Raw genomic sequence first — 22,177 nt, forward strand, 5'->3', positions numbered from 1 at the left:
AGACTGAGAAAATAAATTCTCAGATTAATGAGAGCTTGGTTGATGTTGATCCAGTTCCTAGTACTGACACATCTTTTGCACATGAAAGAATCCAAGATACTAATATCGATGGGGATCAAGATCAAAATGATCATCAGAGTGTAGAACTTGAAGATGCTCCTAGTAATGATGTTATGATTGATCATACACCAACTCATATTTAAATGACTACTCCAGATTCTCCAGAAACCTCTTGTAGAAGATCTACTAGGGAGAAGCTAAAGTCAACACGTTATTCTCCTAGTGAGTATATACTTTTGACTAACATGGAAGAACCTAAAGATTATGATGAAGTCATGCTAGATACTCATAGAGATAAGTGGATAGAAGCCATGAAAGATGCGATGGAGTCACTTCATGAAAATGGCACATATGAGTTAGTGGAGTTACCAAAAGATATAAAAGCTTTGACAAATAAATGGATCTTCAGAGTAAAGCAAGAGTAACATACATCTACACCTAGATATAAAGCGAGGTTAGTTGTCAAAGGTTTTGGCCAGAGAAAGGGAGTTAACTTTGATGAAATTTTCTCTCCTGTTGTGAAAATGTCTTCTATTCGCATGGTTCTAGGATTAACTGCAAGTCTAGATTTAGAGGTTGAGAAGATGGATGTTACGACTGCTTTTCTTCATGGTGATTTAGAAGTAGAAATTTACATGGAGCAGCCTGAAGGTTTCGTGGTTAAAGAAAAAGAAAACTATGTTTGCAAATTGAGAAAGAGCTTGTACGACTTGAAACAAGCTCCAAGGCAGTGGTACTTAAAGTTTGAATCAATCATCAAAAATCAAGGATACAAGAAAACCTTTTCAGGTCATTGTGTATTCTTTCAGAAGTTCTCTGATGATGATTTTATTATCTTACTACTTTATGTGGATGATATGCTGATTGTTGGCAGAAATAAATCTAGAATTATATTCATTAATAAGGAGTTGAGAAAATCATTTGCAATGAAGGACTTGGGGCCAACAAAGAAAATTTTAGGCATATATACAAATTCATCGAGACAGAAAGAAGAAAGAGTTATCATTATCCCAAAAGAAGTACATTGAGAAAATACTCAAGAGATTCAATATGAAAGAAACAAAAGTGGTTAGTACTCCTCTTGCTAAAATTTTTAAGTTGAGTACGGTTCAGAGTCCATCTACTAATGAAGAGAAGAAGGAGATATCATGTATTCCATACTCTTTTGCAGTTGGTAGTTTGATGTATGCTATGGTTTGTACTAGACCAGATATTGCACATGTTGTTGGTACTGTTAGCAGATTTCTTTCTAATCCTGGAAAGGAACACTGGAATGCAGTGAAATGAATACTAAGATATTTGATGGGCACTTCAGATATGGAGTTGTGTTTTGGTCGTGGCAAGCCTTAACTTGTATGCTACATAGACTCTAATTTGGGAGGCAATCTTGACAATTTAAAATCCACTTCTAGTAATTTGATCACTTTTGTAGGGGGAGCTATTTTCTGGCAATCTAGGCTACAGAAGTGCATAGCTCTATCCACCATAAAAGTCGAATATATTGCAATCATTGAAGGCGCCAAAGAATTACTTTGGATGAAGGAATTTATGAAAGATCTTGACTTTGAGCAGTCAAGGTTCGTCTTATTCTATGATAATCAGAGTGCTATTTATCTCACCAAGTACTCCACCTTTCATTCTTAGTCCAAGCATATTAGTAGAAAGTATCATTGGATTAGAATGGTCGTGGAAGAGAAATTATTTGAGGTTGGGAAGATACATACTGATGACAATCCTTCAGTTATGCTTACAAAAGTGGTGATCGCAGAAAAACAAGAGTTTTGTAGAACAACGACATGCATGAAGCCGTCAAGTGTTCCTCCACTTAAATTCCATTTGGACCCTTGACTGGAGGGGGAATTTGTTGGAATATGGCCCATGTTCCAACCAAAGTCCCATGGTCTAATCCTATTTGTAAAAGGATTAGAATAATTCTCCTAATTTGGTTCCCAATTCTATTTGGAAAAGGATTGGAATTATAATCCTATTTGGAGTTGGTTTTGACTTTAGGAAAAAGTATCACTCTATAAATAGGATGATTTTACAGAATTATGTAATTGCTCATTGGTAGTGTCTTTGAGAGACATTAGGCACATAAGAGAGGTTTTTGAGAGAGCTTTCAACAATAGAGAAGAAAAGGGTGTTTTTCGCAGCAGTTTTTCCTCTCCGATCAGAAATGTTCAAATTATATTTTTTAATTCATTAACCGTTGGATCGGCCTGTTACGGAGTGTTTCTACCATCTTAGTGTTTTATTTTAACGGTGGAGATCGGATTTGAAGGTTATCAACATCTCAGTTTAGGTCCCAAACAGTAGCTCTGTTTTGGGTGATTTTCTTCCTATTACTTTTGTTGGTATATCTATTGCTTCTCCTTGCTTGACAATTGTTGTTTAGCCATTTAGGAGAATATTTATAACCCTTTTATTGTTATAGTGGAGCAGTTCGGATTTTGAAGATCCCGTGGTTGTTACCTTCGATTTGAAGGGTTTTTTACCACGTTAAATTTGGTGTTATTTATTTATTTTCTCTGGTTTTGGGTCTGCGTCCTTTCGTCATAACAAGTGGTATCAGAGAAAGGTTAAAATTGGGTGTTCATCTTGGCGGGTTCAGTTCTAGCTGCTACGTTTTTGATAGTAAAGAAGATTTTTGTTGGAGAAAATTTTCAGAGAAGTTCTCTATGCCGAGGCATAGATTTTGCAGAGGAGATTTTGAAGATGGAGATGCAACCTGTTGAAGATTATGTGAAGAAGGTGGAACAAATTTATTTTGTCAGAAATTCAGGCCAAGGGGGAGAATTGTTAGATATTTGCCCTGACTTTCCTAGTATAATTAGGTTTTCTTTTTCCTAAAAGGATAACACAATGTTTCCATATTTAGCTAGTTCTTTTTCTTATAGAAAAATATTTATGACTCTATAAATAGAGGCTTATTCCTTCTAACTTGGTAACATTCACAATGTAATCCTAAGGACTTTGAGAGTTTTGTGTAGGGGGAGAAACGGTGAGATACAAGTGTTACGTTAGCACTTGTGTGAACCTCTTTTTATTCCGAGTGAATTGTGTGAGGTTATTTCTCTCGATTATTTGTACTCTCATATTTATAGTGGATTGCTCATCTCCTCTTATGGATGTAGTTCGGTTGACCGAACCACGTTAAATATTTGTGTCTCTTTTGATATATTTCTCGTTTTTGTCTTCTTACTTATGGTCTTTCGAGGTTTGCATTACTAACTTCCGCATGACACCTAATTATTTTCGTTCCTAACAAGCTCATTATTATAATAAACAATAAATTTGTTCTCAAGTCTTTGTTATTAACATTTTAACCTATTAATATTATTTTTGGCTATATGATATTCTTTGGATGTACAAACTGCCTTTTCTTGTGGATATGCTTCTTAATTTGTTTAGTTAACTCTAGTTTACATGTACAGTGCGCATATTAGTGAAATCAAACGATTGCATCGCAAACGCCGCCTTACCCAACATCAGCTTAACCGTTTGCATTTTTAAAATTTTCATGAATGGTTCAAGGAGCAAGTAAGTACTAAGATTTAATTGACATCTACTTTAAAGAATCGTCTCTTGTACTAATATTTGTAATTACAGTTGTTTATTTCTCTTTGGGCAGGTTAACGAGTTGGATCTCACATCTAATATCTCAAATGATGTTAAAACCCTTGCATAAGGTCCATGTTACTTCGCAAGAAGATTCCATGCATTCCATATGAATAATGGGTATCGATTTCGTACAAAACAGTATGAAGAGTTCATGTAGACACAAAATAGTGGGGTTATGGTTGTCTCGATGACAGAGAGCTATGCAAGTACTAGTGACAATGCTCCGATATCAGCAAATATCACATATTATGGCAGATTGAATAATATTGTGGAGTTGAACTAATACGAAGAATTTAAAGTCGTCTTATTTAAATGTGATTGGGTTGATGTAACTCAAGGTCGAGGAGTTATGAAAGACGACTTAGGTTTCACGCTTGTGAACTTCTCTTTTCTAATACATTCAGGCGATCGAGAAAGTGATGGGCCATTTTTTTTTGTGGACAAGCTTAACAAGTGATATTTGTTCAAGATCCTGAAGATCATGAATGGTTTGTCCCTTGGTCAATTAAACCGCGAGATATTTTTGATATGGGAGAAGAAAATAGCATGCGATTTGATTCATCAATGCAAAGTGATACCAATGATTTAACTATTTTAGAAAATATTTAAATTTTAGAACATAACAACATTGATTGGGTAAGAGGTGGTGTTGATGGGATAGAGATTGACATGGGCTGATATTTCGAATTTCTCCAGTAGAAGGTGAGTACATATCAACTATTTTGAAGCTGCTGCAATTTTTTCTATTTTTTTTGGAGTGTAGTATCTCCTATTGTAGATAAAGAAATTCTTAGTCAAGTTTCTTTTACTTGTCACAAGCTTACGCCATTTAATAACTCCCATTGTAGATAAATCTCCTCTACCTCAGCCAGGTCACACAGGTATGCAATTGCTTTCATGAATATGTGTGATAGAAATTAACATGGTTTAGTAGGTCACTGTGTAAGATGATTTGGCTCATCAGTTTCTGCCATGTTTCTCGTGTTTATGCGTCATCTTATATCAGTAGGTTAGCTTAGTACTTTATGCGTTTTTTAGAATTAGAATTCCGTTGTGGCTGGCCTTTTATGCTGTCAATTCACATCATTAATGTAAGATGATTCGACTAATCATCTACAATGCTTTTCACACTGATGTATTATCTTATATAAGTAGGTTAACTTATTAGTATACAGTTGTGCTTGAAGTTTCTTAGTTAATACTGGAGATTTCCTTGTGTTAGAAGAGCGTATTCCTTTTTGAAATTGTGCTGTAACCAGTTCGTCCTTCTTCGGAGAAATCGGGGAACGTGCTTAAGGTTGGTAGTCTCTCCCTCTCGGGTTGGCCTTTGAAGGAGCTAATTTCCTTTCTTCGTAGGTTGAGGTAATTTAATGTTCCTATGTTTGGTCTTTCCTTATATAGATGGGAATTTTAAACTCTACAGGGTGTCCTCCATCGCTTGTTTCATTCTAACAGTTGTCTTGATACCTTTTCAAGGGGCTAAATGTTGATGTCTCTTTACTTGTAACAAATCATCTTTCTACTGGCTCCTTTGCTTCGTGAACCAAGGTTGAGGGTTTTGTGAATACATTTCTTTTGGTGAATAAGAAATCTATTTGGAGTTATCCCTTTAGGCCAAACCTGCAGCCTAAAGGCTTAGTAAAATGTCTTGCTTTTGATATTGTACTATGAACATAAAATGTTTCTATATCAGTATTTAATAATTAAAATTCTTGTAGTACTTTTATTCTAGCTTCTTGTGCAACATCAATTGAAACAGCAAGAGGAATTTGTTTAGAATTTGCTTCCTTGTATATTTGTTTCCTCCCTTGTTGTGTTACGAATTTTTATTTCACATTGTTAATTATTCTCATGAATTCCTAACTTCTAACAGTTGTCTTGATTATTTTGAATCCAGGAGCTTACAAGAATAATGGTTACCTTATGATTTCGTGCAAAAGAGGGGTAAATCAAATGAGGCCTGCGGTGAGTGGCTTACTTAAGATAAATGTCAATTTAGTGGTGTGTATTGGAGTATTTTGATTAGAATAACCATTGTGAGTAATATATAGCTAACAGTTTCTTATTGGCGATATATTCCTCTTGCTAAGGAGGCTATTGCTTATCAATTGATTCCTTAGTTGTGATATGAAATATTATATCTGAACTAGGTACATGACGGAAACATGGTTGGTGCTTTTCTATTGTGTCTCAGTTTCAAATTTTAGTCAACCTACTTCTTAGTTAGTAAGGTATGCAACTGGTATGTCAATTTCTTGTCATCTGACCATCTGCTCTATATGTGTACAATGGGATATTCTTTTAAATGGAGAGCTTGTTCAAGGAATGACATATGGCAAATGGTCGTGATCCAGGAAGCTGACACAATTTGCTTAAGGGGAAAAATAGTAGCTTTATGTCCTTATTTTCTCTATTGTTGAACGCATTGTTTTCATTTTGATAATTCATACTTTCTTTTACCGCTACTAGATAAGAAAGTGGATGTATTAGAGTTGTCTTTTCATATTTTAGTGAATGACATTGTTTTGAGTTTGGTAATTCGTCTTTACTACCTTCTAGCTTATATCTCTTGTGAATTTTAATTTTGATGCTATAAAAGAGGGTTTCGTTTAGTGACAATTATTATCTTTGCAGGCAATAACAAAAGCCACAAATATGCTTGATATTAAATTTCTAAGGTAGCTTTAATGGAAATAGTAATGGCCGCTAAATAAATGCCGCTAAAAGTAAATTACTTTTAGCGGCAATAATAAGGGTCTTTATCGGCACTTGGCATAAGTGCCACTAAAGGCTTTAGCAAAATTAAATTCAATGACATTTAATCAAATGTCGGTAAATGTATTTGTGGCAATAAATATTGTCGCTAAAAAAAATCTATTGCCGCTAAAGGTCTCTTTTGGTGTAATGCTTACTGCTCTTCTACACATGATAGCTCTTGTGTGAAAAACAACCAGAAATTAATTACACCATATATAGTCCATATATATATATATATATATATATATATATATATATATATATATATAAATAAAAGAAAGAATTGAACAAAGTGCATGTGTTACCTTATTCCTCTAATGACAGCTAAATAAGCATCACAAACAACTCCAACCAATTCTATTCTATAGGGTCTTCTCTTTCTATTGCCATCAGTTGCCTCTTGTTCTTCATTCAACTGTTCCCAGTAGCTCTCAGTTACAGATCCATCATCGGTAACGTCGTCTGTGAACATTTCTGGCCATGGTTATAGTTTGCACCACAGGGTATCCATGAGAGTGTACCTTCCCCCTTACCCCCAACTTGTCACAATCAGTCACAACCACAATCATCATATTTTCTTAGTTTTTAGTTTAATCAAGTTCAAACCAACTAAGTTTTGAATTATACTCCATTTTTTAACTAAAAAACAAAACAAAAAGAGCAGCAAATAGCGTGTCTGGTAATCCCAATGCTTTGTGTACGTCAATGTTTCACAATTTATTCTGATCCTGTCATTACCCTAGTTAAAACGATCATGCGTCACATATGGAGTAATAGATGATGTGCAATTTAATATTTAACAAGTAATTTTCTTTTGTATATAAAAAATTCTTCATTAAAATGGTATTTTACCTTTTAATGAAGAATGATGATGAGACACGTTCACAGCAAGGCTGATCGGCGGTCGAAAGTAGAAAGAGAGATGGAAGTGGCTACAGGTTCGAAGGCGTCGAGGTGCTGGATGGAGCAACTAATAAATAGAGAGAAATATACAAAAGTAGGATTAACCAAGTTGACAATTCTCTTCGCTTGCAGAGCTCCAACAGAGCCAAATATGTATGCCAAGTGTGCAAATCCTCAGCCTTTTTAATTCTTGGCTTGCAACTGCAGTGACCAGATAGGTCATTTTTGAATATTTTTATAAAAATCATCGTTTTAACTCTTTTAATAGTTGCTCGGAATCACTTTTAATTAGTCAGTAATATTGGTTTAGGAATTTTGAACTACTCGTTTCACTATAGTTAATTAATTAACCGATAAATTTTAAATAATTAATTTAATCAATAGTTAATGAATCAAGACTTAAAATTTATGTAATACTATATACCACTTGACTCATATATATTAGTATAGTTTGCCACTTTTTAGTACATAATTTTTTTTTTAAAAACAACCAGACAAGAGTTCCTCACAATTTCACATCAGTATATCATCTTCACATATCACTCCAAATCGCTTCTCTCTCTAAAACTTCTATCTAGCAAGAGCTTTCAAGGAAGGGCATTTTAGTCATAAAACAAAAATGCCGGTGGATCCACCACCGGACGTCGGAAAATTTCGATCCAAAGATGGGATCAAAGATCCCGTCAATACGAATTCAACGCAAGTTATTACAGCTTCTAATTCCAAGTATAGTTCCTCTAATCAGTAAAACAATGAAGCGATCAATACTTGTGTCACTGCTGAGGAGCTAAAAATTTTTCAAAAAATCAACTATCTTCAAAGTCGTGGATTGATTCAACTAAAAGGAATTGGAGGAAATGAATCCTCATCAAAAGGACAACATACAGTCCAAATTTCACAAGAAAAAATTGATATCAGTGCGCACAATGAAGAGGCGCAATCTACAAGAACAGCCGCAGCACCTTCGCCGGTGCGCCTTCAAATTCGAACCAACTCCGGCGAGATTCGATCCATTGCACCATCTGGGGTTTGTTCGCAAACACCTAAAGCAGCTATAGGAACAAAGTTCACTGGAGAAATCATCTCCGGCGAAGAAATTGTGGTTGTCGCCGGAGCTCCGATAACGTATTCCATTCAAGATCAATGCCAAAATGTTCGAGAAGTCCTTGCGGACCTCCCTAGCAACATGCGCCAGTTCGAATCATGCCATGGTGCATCGAATTTCACTTCGACCTCTGAACATATTGGTGTCGCTGGAGCTCCGGCGAACCAAATGCCCCAAGCTCAATCCCAACAGGTTCGTGACAATGTAGAGATTATTCCTAACTATATACCAAGTCTCGAATCACTACCAATCAGCTCAAATGTGAAAAGTCGTCAAGACGACAATTATAGAGGAACTGCCGGAGCTCCGGCGATTCAAACGATGAGTGACCAATGCCAAAACGTTCCCAAGGCTATTGTGAAGACTTCTGAACAAACCACAGACCCCAAATTATCTCCAATAAGTTCAAATCAAAAAAGTCGTCAAGACGCAATTGATGGAGATAGTTATAGTTACAGTGGTGTTCGAACTGAGGAACCTACATTGGCTAATGTTCAACATCAATATCTTGACAATGGTAGTCATTCCCACAATAATCAAATGACTTGCAATGACCAAATGCCAAAAAGCTTGAACCATCACCACAACAGTAGTTTAAGCACAAGAGCTCCAGGTAATGTTTCTCAATCTCTTGACTTCAATATGCAGGATCAGTTTGTTTGTTCTCCTAAGGACACTCAACTATATCCTAATCATCTTGAACTTCCTAATAGTGGGCAATGTTTAGAAAATAATTTGATGCCTAATGCTGATACAAGGAAACTTGATATGGGGGTGCCTGGTAATGCTATTCCCTCTATTTTGAGTACTGAAGATGATGTTGTTTTGAAAGCCAGTGATGTTCATGCAAATGAGCACCCTGGTACTGCTGGTGCTACTTCTATGCAGGGTACTGATACTATGGCTAAAAACAATCCTGAAAAAACTACCAAGGTTCATATCAATAATAATCCTCAGCAAAACAGTCTCCCACAAGTCAACAGACCTACCACCTATCAAAATAACTTCCCTAAGATTTCTAATAATTTTGATAGGCATACTCCTAACAATCAAGGTTCCAAAATTCTCAATAATCAAACTCATCATAATGACAATACCAACTAAAATGCTCAGAAGACTCAGTTCCCTAGCAGAAAAGAACAGGTCCCTCAGCCAGCCCCTTATACTGTAACTCAAACCTTTGCTGCTAAATTGAGAATCAATCAAGCAAGAACTGAGACCCCTGTAGAATTATCTACACCTATATACACCACTAGACAAGGTCTTCCTGCAGTGCTATATGACAACAATGATTTCATGGTCAAATTAGCTGAAAAATGTAAATTTACTCTAGTGGGTAAATTCACCAATACCATGCCCAAAATAGAGCTTATCAGGAGAAGCTTCATCCTCCAAACTCAACTTGTAGGAGGAGTTAAGATTGCTTATTTTAATGCAAGGCATGTGTACATTGACCTGGATAATGAAATAGACTACACCACAGTGTAGACCAAACAGAGAATGATAATTGAGGGACAAGGTATGAGAATACAGACCTGGACACCAACATTCAGGCCTGAGGAAGAGACTCCTATTGTGCCAATTTGGGTGGCCCTTCTTGAGCTCCCCTGGCATTGTTACACTAAGGAGTTTGTGACTACTTTGCTTGCTCTTGTTGGCAAAGTATTATTCATGGATGCAGCATCCATTCAGAAGACTAGAGGGAGCACTACCAAGGTGAGAGTTCAGGTTGATATTACTAAGGAGAGACCTCCTCATGTGTGGCTTGGCCATGATAAAATGGATCCCAACATAGGAAGATGGCAAACTCTCCAATATGAGAATGTCCCAGAATACTGTATGTACTGTAAACACCAGGGACATATGCAGCATGCTTGTAATATTAAGAGGAGGGATGATGAACAAAAGAGAAGAAAGGATGAAGAAGCTGCTAAAAAGAGCAAGACCAGGGAGAACAGAAATGGAAATGACCAAGAGGACCCTCAAACTTCTGTTGTATAGAAAAGGAACCACACATTACCAACTGAAGTTCCAAACCAAACACAGACCATGAATGATAATACAAATGAGAATGTGTGGCAAGCAGGAACTGCAGCAGCCAAGTCTAAAGACCATGAACATCCACAAGCTGACAGAATTCAAGTCCAGAACAACCATTCAGCAGCTAATATACCACCTCAACCACAAAATGCCAATGCTAATAGGGAGGAAAATGGTTGGCAAATTCAAAAAAGAAAGCAAAATAAAGGACTCAATACTGTTCAGCAGAACCAGAGCATCAAAACTACAGCAACACAAGCCAAAGGTAAATATGTGCCAGTGCAACAGAACAACACAAGCTCAGGTAAGTTTTCTAACCCTAAAGCTATTTCCATTATCTCCAATACTTATACTGATCTTATTCCACAAGATCAGCCCACTAACTCAAATGCAGGACCACAAAGTACTCAAAAAGGTAATGTTATCTCTGAAGTTCAGAGACAACTTCATAGAAATGATGCTACCAACTCCCAACATCCAAAGAATCAAGGAACTCATGGTAATGAGATCACCAGGCATGCTACTAATTCAATTATCAATGTGGAAGCCAATGAAATCAATGCTACAAACCCAGGTATTGACTTAATGCTCCCACACCCCCATGGCTCCCCCACTACTTTATTGAAAGTTTTATCTGCTGATGCTGCTGAAGTAGTTGAAGGAGGTAAGGAAGGGGGAAGTCAGGAGATCCCTACTAACCTGCAGGAAGGGGGTACCAAGGGGAGGGAATCTAATTTGATTGACCATATGCAAGACTATGAAACCCCTGCAACCACTCTTCAAGCTACTCCATTGCTCAGTCAACAAATAGATGTGCAACATACTACAGAGCAAAGTTTGCAAGTCAAGGTGCCAGATAAAGGGGAAACTGAACAAAATCAGTGTGCAACACCTCATTCATTGAATAACAAATCTACTCTATCACTGAGTAAAAAGAAAAGGGAGGCACTAAAAAAGAGAAAGACTATACAACCACAGCTTGAGACTCCGCCAAGAGTAAATTATGTCCTGGCTGAAAACCAAGCAGGGATTCAGGTGCCTTCTATAGAGCATTGTGAACTTAATCAGAAAACCATATCAGATAATTCTGAAAAAGAGTACTCAGTTACTGATCATGCCATACCTCTGCAAATTCATGATGTATCCAATGAGAGGCAGATGCTGAGTAAAGAAGGCAGTTCAGAAGACTTATCTGATAAATATAGGGTCACTCACTCTGAAAATGAGGAAGACCCTGACCAGTGGGAGGATGAACAACAAGAAAACCAACTGGAGGCATTCAGATCCACTATGACAGCCTCATTGCATAAGGAAAATCAGCAAGAAAAGGAGAAGAATGTATCCAAAAGTAAGCAAGAAAGGAAGAGGAGTAAACAAAGCTTAATCAGCAACCCAAATAATGTTGCAGTCAAAAGCAACATCAACACAAGGTCTAAATCACACAGGTTATTATGATCAGTACACTCTGTTGGAATGTAAGGAGTATTGATACTCAAGGTGCCTTAGACAAACTTCAAAGGTTGAAAGACTACCACAAGCTCTCTATGATTGCAGTGCTGGAACCTTTCTCCAACAAATCACAACTCCACTTCTACAGAATTCAGTTGGGAATGGATAATGCCATGTCCAACTTCAACAACAAAATATGGCTATTTTAGAACAAAGACTGTGTGTGCAATCTTGTGGATCAGGATGAACAACAACTTACCTGTAAGATCAGCCATGCAGCTTGGCCTAAACAATATCTCATTACCTTTGTATATACCAAATGCAAAGACTACATGAGAAGAGAACTATGGGACAAGATGCTTCAATTCTCTAATAGGGAAGAACCTTGGTGCACCATTGGAGACTTCAATGTAATTACTCATGTTGAAGAGAAGATGGGGGGCCAACCTTACAACATGAACAAGAGCTTTGAGTTCATTAGTGTCATAGAAGCTTGTGGACTCACTGATCTTGGTTTTGATGGACAATAATTCACATGGTGCAATAAGAGAGATGCAGATGCCAGAATATGGAAGAGACTTGACAGGGCCATGGTCAATGATGCTTGGTTGGAGGTCATGCCTGTGAGCACTCTTAATCACCTAGCCTCTACAGGTTCTGATCATTGTCCTCTCCTGCTGGAATGTACTGAAAGACAAAGTCATACTATTAAATATTTCAAGTTCTTACACTGTTGGGTTGAAAATGAAAACTTCCTTGATACTGTAAGATCTTGCTGGGAAAGACCTGTGGATGGAAATTCAATGAGGACTTTCCATCAAAAACTGAAAAGAGTCTCTAATACCCTTAGCCACTGGTCTAGAAATAAATATGGTGATATATTTGCTTCAGTCAAACAGTTTGAGGAACAGGTGATACAAGCTGAAAAAAATATCATCAATGACAATTCTGAAGATAATAGAGCCAAGCTAAGTCAGATAAATGCCCAGTATATCAGATATTTGAAGATAGAGCAGTCCATTTTGAAACAAAAAACTCAATTGCACTGGTTCAAAGATGGAGATGCTAATACCAATTATTTCCATGCCATCATCACAGGGAGAAGAAGAAGGCTGTTCATCCATCAGATCAGTAATGAACAAGGAAACTCTATCTAGGGTGATGACAATATTGCAAGTGCAACTTGTGCACACTTTGAGAGAATCTTTACTGTTGAGGAGAAACAAATTAATAAAGATGTGATTAAATGCATCCCAAAGATAGTTACTGATCAGCAGAATGAACTACTACAGTCCATACCTACAAAGGAGGAGCTAAAGAAGGTAGTATTTTCTATGAGTCCTACTTCATCTGCAGGGCCAGATGGCATGAGTGGCAAGTTCTTTCAATCATACTGGGATATCATTAGTGATGATCTGCTGAAGCTAGTGCAACACTTCTTCAATGGTCACTATATTCCCAGGTACATATATCATGCATGTTTGGTTCTACTTCCTAAAACTGAACACCCCAACAAACTGTCAGAGTACAGGCCCATCTCCCTCAGCAATTTCACTAGCAAGATCATATCCAAACTACTTTGTCTCAGACTTGCTCCCATTCTACCTCAGCTTATTTTAGACAATCAGTCAGGATTTGTTAAAGGTAGGAGCATATCAGAAAATATAATGCTGGCACAGGAAATTATTCACAACATTAAGAAACCCAATGTAGGGGACAATGTAGTGATCAAGTTGGATATGGCTAAGGCATATGACAGGGTCTCTTGGTCCTTCACTTGTATGGTCATGAGAAGGATGGGATTTGGAGAAGTCATTATTGATATGGTGTGGAGGATCATGTCTAACAACTGGTATTCAGTCATCATCAATGGGGCAAGACATGGATTTTTTCATTCCACAAGAGGTCTCAAGCAAGGAGACCCCTTGTCACCTGCCTTATTTATTATAAGAGCAGAAGTACTATTTAGGATGCTGAATAATCTTAACCAACACTACCTATATACTGGATTCCACATGGAAAGAAAGGGCCCCCAAGTGAACCACTTGAGCTTTGCAGATGATGTGATCATCTTCACTGCTACCAACAACTTGTCCATGACTCTTATTACCAAGACTTTGAAGGTTTATGAAACAACTTCAGGCCAGCTAGTCAACAAGGACAAGAGCCAGTTCATGCTTCCTCTTAATACCAATCCAGATGTTATTCATAGGATAAGCACGATCACAGGCTTCAAGTGTACACATGGTCCCATTACTTACCTGGGCTGTCCACTCTATATTGGAAGGCAGAGAATCATTTACTATACAAGTATGGTGTCCAAAGTTCTAAGCAAAATCAGAGGATGGCAGACTAAAGTGTTGAGCTATGGAGGCAGAGCAACATTGGTGAAATCAGTGCTGCAATCACTACCAATCCACTTGTTGTCTACAATCAGACCTACTGCTACCACTATGAATCAGATCAGAGGCCTCATAGCTGACTTTTTCTGGGGGTGGGACAAGGAGAAGAAGAAATATCACTGGGCATCATGGGAGACCCTCAGCTATCCTGTGGAGGAAGGGGGTATTGGTATGAACAAAATACAAGATATGTGCTTAGCTTTGCAATATAAACAATAGTGGACCTTCAGGTCTAAGAAGACTTTATGGGGAGAATTTCTGAAGGCTAAGTATTGCCAGAAGGCTCATCCTGTGATAAAAAAATGGTACACAGGTCAGTCTATTATGTGGAAGCACATGATGGCTAATAAAATTGATATTGAGCCACATATACACTGGCACATCAACTTAGGTACAAGTAGTTTCTGGTGGGATGATTGGTTGGGTATTGGCCCCTTAGCTTATCATAACAACCATCTACCTAGACTCAACAATACTAGAGTATCTGAATATATTGAGAATCGGGAGTGGAATATGCAGAAAATCAGAAAATATGCCCCACCTCAGCTGGTGCAGTAGATACTAGACACTGAGATAGACTATCACCCTAACACAGCTGATCAAGCCTGCTGGAAGTTGACTTCACATGGCAACTTCACTTCTAAATCAGCCTGGGAACTAGTTAGGAAGAAAAGAGCCAAGACCCTGACTGATGGGTGCACTTGGCACACTAACATTCCCTTCAAAGTGTCTTTTCTACTATGGAGAGCTCTGAGACAGAAACTCCCTACTAATGATAAACTTGTCCAATTTGGAGTAGTACCAGCAGCATGTTCTTGTTGTTACAGACCAGGATTGGACAATGTAGATCATATATTTGCTTCAGGAAATTTTGCCAAGCAAATTTGGCAACATTTCTCTAGCTCATGGGGGATAATACAAGGGACCTGCTCACTGAGAAGCATACTGATGAAGTGGTGGACTGCCAAGTCCAGTAATGAGGCTCAGAAGCTCATGTTGCAGGCCACTCCTATCTTTGTATGTTGGCATATATGGAAGAATAGATGTGCAAGTAAGTATGGAGGAAAGAAATCTAGTACTACTAGAGTTAAATTCTCCATAGTCAAGGACCTTTACATGCTGATACATACTGCTTTCCCCTACATTAAATGGCCACAGAGCTGGAAAGAACTGGTTCCTATGATAGAACAGTGTCAACAAGACATGAGAGTGACCAAAGTTATGTGGATCAGACCTCCATCTTCCATTGTGAAATTGAATACTGATGGGAGTACATTAGACAACCCTGGGAAAATTGGAGCAGGGGTAGTATTAAGAGACCATAATGGTAACTTAATATATGCCTTTGCAACTCCATTGGGAATGGGTACTAATAACCAAGCAGAGGTGCAGGCAGCAACTATTGGCCTCACTTGGTGTATTCAACATGGACATAATAGAGTGATATTGGAAGTTGACTCTGAATTATTGACTAAGTGGCTGAAACAGGACCTTAAGCCACCTTGGAGTATTCACAGATATGTTACAAAGTTACAATCCCTAGTCTAACAATTGGAATTCTTTCAGTGCAAACATATATTCAGAGAAGCAAACCATTTTGCAGATACCTTATCAAAATGCAGCCACATGTTCAATGATACACAACACTTCTACAACCTCCAGCAGCTACCACAGGAAACAAAAGGTTACATCAAGATGGACAAGCTAGGAATGGCAAGTTTCAGAAGGAAAACTCTGAAAAGAATCAAACTACCCTCTTGACTGATCTCATTCCCAATGTGTAATAGACTATTTACCTATATTTTGTTTTACTTCTTCTTATTCCACCTAGTTATTTCCTATTGTAAGGGGAGAGTCTCCCTTGTTTATTGCTTCAGTAGAAATAATAACACAATGCTAGAAGTAAAAGATAGAGTAGGAGTACCCTCTTGTGTGGAAGCCTTGTGCAGGTACTCTACACATCTGCACCCTCCAAGAATAAGAACCTCCACCTATCACAACACTCAAGAGCATACAACAACAACAACCCAAACCAGCAACACAACATCACACACATGGATCCACACTCAACAACCATAAAAAAGGAAGCTTAAGTTCCAATTCTGGTTACTGTTGGGTGTCTCATTGTTCAGGTATCATGCAACTTTGAGCCATGTGGTGGTGTTGCAGCAGCTGAGCCTGGAATTCATGCATTACCTACCATCTAGATACATACAACAACTCCACAACAGCACATGGAGCAAATACAGTACATCAACAGCAGGTGGAGGCTCATTCAACTCTAGGAGTTCCCTTCTTGTGGGTTTAAATTTTGCAGGAACAATGGTTAAGGACCAACAACCCACCATAGACCTGCATCAACTCAACAACATCAATTGCAAAAGCTCCATTAAATCAGCAGAAGTGAATGCCACTAATCATCATCAGCAGCAACCTAATAGCAACAGTAGAAGCAGGATGCAACATGCCACAACTGGGAGCTTGCCTAACTCACCTGATGCAGGCCCTCTTTGGATTTACTCTAAGGGTTGCAGTAACACAAGATCCTGTTCTTGGACTCTTTGTATAGCAACTTCAGCCTGCATCTTACCTCTATCAACAACAACATCCTCCAGCAGCAGTTCCACCATCATGCAATTCTCAGGGAACACTTACAAGTCATTTTGCAGAATTGTTTGTTTGTGGGTTTTTCTGTTTTTGTTTGTGGGTGCAGGTACTCCTTACCAATTGTCTTTACAGGTTCAAAGCACCTCAGCAGAAGAGAAGCTACAACAGGGCATGCTAGGACCTCTCTTCAGCATCCCATTCAAGCCAACCTCTTCCCTGCAACATCTGTAACTCAGCTACAGCAGGGTATGATATGCAGGGTGAGTTGAACCATGTGGACCTGTCCAAAGGCCTCCAAACTTTGCAGGATTGCAAAAAATACTATAGGGATAAGGTCCAAGAAGTTTCATCACAAACGGACAATTGGAGACATTAGGCGAGCGACCTTGAAAAAGTCAACTGCCTTAAGCCTAAAGAGGGTGCCTTTTTTCCAACTTGTGCAAAAAGCCTCCAAATCTTGCAGAACTAAAGAAAGGGATGTTTGGGTATATCTCAAGAAGTTTCAACTAAATCGGATAATTGGAGATGTTAGTCGAGCGACGTTGAAAATCTAACAGACCCCAAAGCACTCTTGGAGGTCCTTTCCTTTTTGCTGGCTGGTGCAAGTTCTTTCTTACCTTTGGTTGTTTGTTGTATTGTTGCAGGTTGGTGGATTGATTCATCAACATGCACTGATAATAACTACATAGAATACATCACAGATACAACCATCAAAGCAAATAGAATCTCCAAGACCCCTGCACAAGGCCCATCCTGGTTTTTCTGTCTGGTTGGCTATTTGTTTTTCTGTGATGGTTTTTGTGCAGGTACAACAACTGATGGGGAATATTGGCAAATGAAAGGCATCAACATAGAGACTACAGCCTTCCAAGATAGGACCTCACCAACACACCAGCCCTACACCCATACATATTCCATCCCTGCAGTACCTGCAGCAGATCCACTGCTTCCCAAAACTCTTGAAACTCCTTGCTCCTTTAATTATTATGTGCAGGCACATAAGATACCTTCAAAGGAGCTACTCAATTCTCCTTTGGAGGCAACAAGAAGCTGCCTACAGGTTTGTAACAACCCCCACAACTATCACACTTGTTTGGTTCTTTGTTTGCTTGTTTGTGCAGGTAAACAAAGTCACAGACAAAGGGACATAAAAGCCATAATTGCAAGGGCCTCACCTACTCCCATTAACTCTCCATGCATACCTGCTGTAGTTCTTTAACACCTGCAGCAGCCCTCTTTCATCCAAGTCTTTTGGAACTCCTTGACTGTTTTCATTGAGGAGAAGACAAGAAGATGGAGCTCCAACAAACACAATGCTAATTATACAACAACCACCTGGAACTCTTTGCTTGTTGACTTGCTGATGTGCAGGCATATCCAACAGCAACAATGGACCCTTCCAAAGTACAAGGCACCTTCAGTTAAACATTTAAGCCAGGGCTGCACCCTAGGAGCTCCTTCTTGGTTTATTTATGGATGTGTAGGTACATCTCTGATCAGTCGACAACAATGGAACCATGCAAAGTTCAAGGCACACACTAATAGACTTCTGACCAGCTGTTCAAGTCAGGGCTGCACCATATACAAAATGCATGTGACACCTACTCTGTCCCTCAGTTTCCTTAACAACAACTGTTACACCCCACGCTTTTAAAACTCGGAATGTCTCATAAGTTCCTTGGACATTATCATATGAACCATATATGCTACGACACTATTGAATGACTCCAACGAAGGGAGGATGTAATACCCCATAGTAGAGAAGGTTGGAGATGAAATCATGAGAGTCCGGAAGGAATTGGAGGCCAAGTAATGAGTCGTAGGACTCGATTTACCTATGTAAGCTACTAAGTTAAAAGTCATATGCACTTGATCTACTTAAGCATATATCAAACTTACGTAGCACGGATTACATAGGTACAAAAAATAAGACGAGATTACGAGCCCGCGAGGAAGGGAAAAAAGACGACACGTGGTAGCCAATGAAGAAGCGACACGTGGCAGCACCTCAAGCAAGAAGGTGAACCACCTGCTTGGGGTCAAGTAGGTGACCCACCTGCTTGGGGGTGTGGACCCCACTGCCACGTGGAAGCCCCTAGTTGGCAGCATGATACAGTGGCCAATTATGGCTAGACACGTGTCACCCTAAGGGGATGACATGTGTCACCTCCAAGTCATCCCATATATACATGTTAAAATGACTCTTAATCATTCACTTATCCAGAATTTCAGCCAAAAACGTGAACAAAAGGGAGAAAAAACAACCTAAGGCTAAGAGAGAGTGTTATGGCGGCAACAAGGAAAACAAAGGTAAGCTTCCACTTTTGCTCCATAAATTAAGTATATACAGTATTTCTTAAACATGTGGAGGTGTATATATGTGTCTTAGTATGCCTACGGAACCATGGTTTCAATTTTACACTTGGAACAAACAAGGAAAAGTTGAAGGAAAACTTAGAAAGCCAAAAAGAGAGGGTTACGGGTTTGGTCTCCAAAAGGTGAGCCTATGAGTTTTGTTCCGTGAATTAATTATTTGAGGTGTTACAAGGTTATATAATAGTGTTTGACAACCAAAAATTTCAATTTGGGGCAGCAAGTAATTCATACAAACAGTCCTCCTAATTTCAGCACGTCTAGAGAAGTTCCGAGGTGCGACTTGAAAATTTTGGCCAATTTCGGGTAAGGTAAAGTTTCTTATTTTAAGTTGGACTTTATGGCGTTGTTATAAAGTGTGTTACATGCCCTATTGGTGGCTGGAAATATGAAAATGGCTTAGAAATACTTGGCGTTCGGAATAAACTAATTTGTAGTCGTTATAGTTGAATTGTTGTCGAAACAAAGTGTTGTTCTTGTGAGGTGCTGCTGCAGGGGTGTGGCTTGTGGTTGCAGGGACTAAACATGTTCTAAATGAGGTGGGGGAGATGCTGGTTTCATCCACACGAACCCCGCTTCGCACGGTTAAAGATTTGACAAAAATGGAAACTAGAAACTTCATTTTGATATCGTATTTTGGATAGGTCGTTTGGAGTATATATTATATATTGTTGGTCTGAGTTGCTGCAGGTTATTGTTGTTGGTTGGCTGTAGGTATTAGGGACCTAATTGGAAATTCGGATAGGGCACATTATAGGGGAGGTGCTGCCCAATTTTCGTTAACGCCTTAACAAACTAAAGGACTAGTCGAGGAAACGACTAAGGAAATATACTCCATTAATACTAAGGTGTAACCTAAGATGCTGGAAAGTTAAGAAGGTTTGATACTCATATTGATTTTATGTTACTTAGGTTTAAAGGACGACAAGACGAACGGGATAAAAAGTAACCCGTAACAGGTATGTAAAGTTATTCCTTCTTTTGGCATGTTTTGGTATAAGTATGTAAAGCTAACGTTTCTTTCTTTTGGCATGTTTTGGCATACATATGTAAGGCTTATACTTTCTTTTAGCATTTCTCTGACATAAGTATATAAAGCTAATATTCCTTTTCGGCATGGATTTTAAGAAACAAGTATATAACTTTCATATGATTTTAAAGAAGTTCCTATTCGTAAAGCCGCTAGAATGGCCAACTTCTCGACTTCCAAAAGATATTTTGTTATGCCTTGATATGTTTATATAATTCCCAAAAGTTCTATTTTGATATAACCCATAGTAACTTTCAAAAGGTACTTGATATGATCCTTGTCTGGATTTTGAATGATAGCTTATTTTGATTATTCCATCGAGTCTCAAATATGATTTAAATTGTATTTGGTTTCTCACTACTCCACTCGTGGATGCCTCATTGCTTCTTTCACCGAGCCCGGGCTAGGTTTTGTTATCGTGCATACTTTTCTGCTTTGTTCGCCGTGCCCCGACGTGAGGGGGCAGGTACAACCTGTACATGGGAATTATGGAGTTATGATGTGCCATGTACACCTATGATATGATATGATTTGATATGACCATCTGATATGATATGATCTGTTACGGAGATATTCCCTACTCTGGAGTTATGATGTGCTATGGCACCAGTGATGGGGCGGCGACCACATTTTGTGTTTGTTCATCGAGTCCCATAATGGGATCGGATATGGCATATATTTCTCTGCATACATTATCCGTGGTTATGAAAAGCATTTTGGTATTCTGGATAGTTTGCTCATTTTTGCACCTTCTGTTTTGGTAATGGCTTTACTATTTACAGTCCATGCTTTATATACTCAGTACATATATCGTACTGACCCCCCGTTCTCTGGGGGGCTGCATTTCATGCCCGCAGGTACATATGTTCATTTTGGAAGTCCGCTTGCTTAGGGTTTCCACTCAACGATGTTGGGAGCGCTCCACTATTCTGGAGCCTAACTTTTGATGCTGGTCATTTGATATGTATATATTTATTTGTCCAGGGGTACGGCGGGGGCCCTGTCCCGCCATATGTTGCTGTTACCATTCTTAGAGGTCTATAGACATATGTGTATATGGGTTATTTGTAAGTTTGTTTCAGTTTTGCTCATCCGACGTATTGCAAATGTTTTCGTGGTATGACAGCCTCGTTGGCTCGCATGCCCTTTCCTGTCATGATACAGGTGACTGAGGCTACAGGTTTATGAAAAAACGTTTTTGACCCATTGGGGTTTGTGTATGGTATCACATCACACACGGTTCAACTTAAGGGTAACTGATATATACGCAAAAGGGGGTCCAAGTCGGACCCAGTCGCGGCCTACGGGGTTGGGTCGTGACAACAACCCCAAGGTTGCTGGATGCTATGGCTCCATTTACATCATTTCCTTTCACCCCCCTTAGCTGCTATTGTTGTGTTGCATACTTCCTTGGGATCTACTTGGTACGACATGACTAAAAAGGGCAAAGATGAAAAGAATTTTCCCACCCCATGCGAGATAGAAGGTTCATATACTTGTTCTTCTTCAATTTAGCTATGTATGGTACGTAGCATAGTTGAATAGGACTAGTGTAGGTTACTTTCTTGTTTTCTCATGGAAGGGGAGAGTCTCCCTCATTTATGCTTTCTTAGTCGATTTGTACCGGGAGGAGTCCTCTCATAGGTTTACTGCTTTCTAGTTATAGTTAGTCTCCTTTTTGTATCGGGGATGAGTTAGCCGACCTTAATAGGTTAGCCGACTTATGAACCACCATAGGATCGGAGGTAAGGTTTACGTCCCCCTCTTTGTATTTTTTACTTTATTTATTTATGTTAAGGCTTGGGGGTGATGCTCAACCCCTGACTGTGC

At 38.8% G+C, this 22,177-nt stretch overlaps 1 long non-coding RNA gene across 1 annotated transcript; it reads left to right on the forward strand.

Moving 5' to 3' along the window:
• Positions 1–4,297: 4,297 nt before the first annotated feature.
• Positions 4,298–6,135, forward strand: LOC129876162 (uncharacterized). The gene is made up of 3 exons (XR_008763328.1): positions 4,298–4,383; positions 4,530–4,562; positions 5,579–6,135. It is a non-coding gene; the product is annotated as an uncharacterized LOC129876162 (long non-coding RNA).
• Positions 6,136–22,177: the final 16,042 nt, after the last annotated feature.

The sequence above is a fragment of the Solanum dulcamara genome, chromosome 2 (genome assembly GCF_947179165.1).
Source record: "Solanum dulcamara chromosome 2, daSolDulc1.2, whole genome shotgun sequence".
NCBI lineage: Eukaryota > Viridiplantae > Streptophyta > Magnoliopsida > Solanales > Solanaceae > Solanum > Solanum dulcamara.